This window comes from Gracilinanus agilis, chromosome 5 (genome assembly GCF_016433145.1).
Source record: "Gracilinanus agilis isolate LMUSP501 chromosome 5, AgileGrace, whole genome shotgun sequence".
Classification (NCBI taxonomy): Eukaryota; Metazoa; Chordata; class Mammalia; order Didelphimorphia; family Didelphidae; genus Gracilinanus; species Gracilinanus agilis.
The window spans coordinates 54,482,884-54,485,780 of NC_058134.1; the positions used below are offsets into that span (position 1 = coordinate 54,482,884).

The window sequence follows — 2,897 nt, forward strand, 5'->3', positions numbered from 1 at the left end:
ATGGATTAAAATGACTTCATTAATGCTTCACAGTTGGTGCATGATGACATTTTGGGCATCAGAAAAGCTGTGTTGCTGAAAAGAACTTCTGAAGAGTTGGCTGATTTTGATTTTGAGACTCAAGATTTGGATATCAGAAGTATAACAAACATCTAAAGATGAACAAACTATTATTGGTCAAAATGTATGCAGTGCAATATCATGGCTCACCTTCCCTGAGAACAGAAAGCTTTCAAGAAGAGAAAAGTAAACTGGATGCTGAAGTATTCACAAATGGGATGATGGTGGCAAAGGTATTATTGTCCTGGGTAAAAAGAAACGCATGATCATGATTTCACCAGAAGTAAAGGACCACTTAAAAATATCAAATGTAATTCGAGCAGCTAAGAAAATTGCTGAGGCAGGTTCAGGGATGGATAATTGGGAAGAACATTGCTGGCCATTGTCTTGACTTGGCCTGCATTGGCCCATACTTAGCAGAGATTCAGAACCTAAATAGGGTCATCTCTGGGATGGATAGTGTGATGTCTCCAATCTGGATGGCCAGTGACCTGATGAATGCTGTGAAGACCTCTTATGTTTCCTCTACCAAGTACTAAAAATGACAGAAAATGGCTTCTCTCAACTTTCCTGCTGTATCCCGGAAGATGAGGCTGAGATGATGAAGATGAGAAAAGTCCTTCATTAAGAAAGAGAAGCAGGACGAAATCCAAGCAAAAATCAAGTGGGCATCTCAGAAGAATCTTGTGAAGGACCTAAGTGAGTTTAAGGTCGTGGACAATATCTAGAGTGACCTCTGTTGCTCCCACTATTTACCACTATTTTCACCAAACTAACTCCTTCAAATGGCTTTAGTGAACCATAGGCATTTCCTGTCCATTCAAACATATTTATTTATTTTAATGTTGGTATTAAGTGCTGTAGGAATGGAGATTTCTTTTTAACTTGACTAGATGATACGAATCTGAAAAAGAAGCTTCTATTTCAGTCCAGAATGCTTTTAGATTCTAGAAACATTACTTATAGTTGCATTTAAAAAAATAAATGAATAAAAACAAAGTTTAACATTATTATATCATGATGTATCTATTCTAATGATTTTAAGTTTTACATGCAATTGAAAAATATTTATGTTCTCATCTGTGAACATAAAGGTGGGAACAATTATTTTTAGTATTCAGGGGGTTCTTTCTTTTCATTTTTTTCTGTATTACTTGTCAATACAATTTTTAATAATCATTTTCTGACATTTTGCAATCTATGTTCCATCCCTTCCTTCCACTCTTCCCTCCTCCCCAGAATAGCAGGCAATGGTATATAGGTTGTATTTGTGCTAACATACAATATATATTTCCATGTTTGTCATGTTTGAAAAGAAGACACATCATGCTTACACCAGAGAAAAATTCATGGAGGAAATAAAGTGAAGAATGGTATGCTTCAATCTGCTCTTGACTCTTGTTGGTTCCTTCTATGAAGGTGGATGACCTTTTTTTTTGTCCTGAGTCTCTTGGAGCTGTCCTGGATCCTTAAATTGTTGATGACATTTAAGTCATTCCCATTTGGTCATCATACACTGTACACCATTTTCCTGGTTCTGCTGACTTCACATTGCATCACTTCCTAGAAGTCTTTCCAAGTTTTTCTGTGATCTTGTTTGTTATTTCTTATAGAACACAATTCCATTACAATCACCTACCACAACTTGTTCAGTCATTTCCCAATTGATGGACAAGGGTACAACTTTCTGCCTCAAAGCTTTTGTATTTGAAAGCGAACACTTTGGTGCATTTTATTGTGGAGAAGGCTGTCTTCACAGAAGCTACTTTGGGCAGAAAAACTTATTAAAAAGTGATCAGAAGCACCGAGGCTTGTCCTTTTGGATGTTTTGGGGAACAGAGTATTTGCCATGGTTGAGAGTAGCCCTTTTGTAAAGGATTTCATGTATGTCTGCAAAATGACAATCTAGAAGAAATTCAGTAAAACAATGCATCATGAAGAAAATTGATTGTTCTCTTTAGGACATAAGTTCAGGATTTTAATGCTTGGTTACAAATTACTAATGTACTTTGCTGCAGGACATTAATAAAATTGCTCTTTCCAAAAAAAAAAAAAAGACTTAATTGGCTCAAGGGACTGAAGACTCAGACAGCAGCCAATACTTCCTGATTATCTAAGCACAAAAGCCACTGAAAAGTTCCGCATGGGCCTGATGCCTGGTACTCAACTCAGAGCAGGGTAGCTGTGCTCAGCTGAATCAATGTGATGTTCTTGCTAAATATCCTTGGTCAGACTCTCCTCCTGATAGAGCTAAGTCAATCTCTTGTTAACTATCAGATCCTCTAAATCAGTGATTCCCAAAGTGGGCGCCACCGCTCCCTGGTGGGTGCAATCCAGGGAGGCAGTGATGGCCACGGGTGCATTTATCTTTCCTATTAATTGCTATTAACATTAAAAAAATTAATTTCCAGGGGAGCTAAGTAATATTTTTTCTGGAAAGGGGGCAGTAGGCCAAAAAAGTTTGGGAACCACTGCTCAAAATGTTTCCTTTTGTTCAAACACTGAACTTGAGATTCCATTCCAGCCTGGCTGGCCCTGACCTAGAACAGATTCTCTCATTTATCTGTTTAATTTCTTCCAATTGAGAACAAACTCAGGTGTTCCCTTCTTTGTCCTCCATCTATAAGTCACCATTCTATTCTTAAATAGTAAGAGATCTCCTTTCCTCCTGGGCAGCTAGGTGGTATAGGGAATAGAGAGCCAGGCTTGGAGGCAAGAAGACTCCTCTTCCCAAGTTCAAATCCAGGCTTAGACACATATTAGCTGTCTCATCCTGGGTAAGTCATTTAACCCTCTTTGCCTCAGTTTCCTCATCTGTAAACTGAGCTGGAGAAGGA

The 2,897-nt window shown here is 38.1% G+C and overlaps 1 pseudogene; it reads left to right on the forward strand.

Annotated features, from left to right (window-relative positions):
* LOC123248908 lies at positions 1 to 788 on the forward strand (annotated as a pseudogene).
* Positions 789 to 2,897: the final 2,109 nt, after the last annotated feature.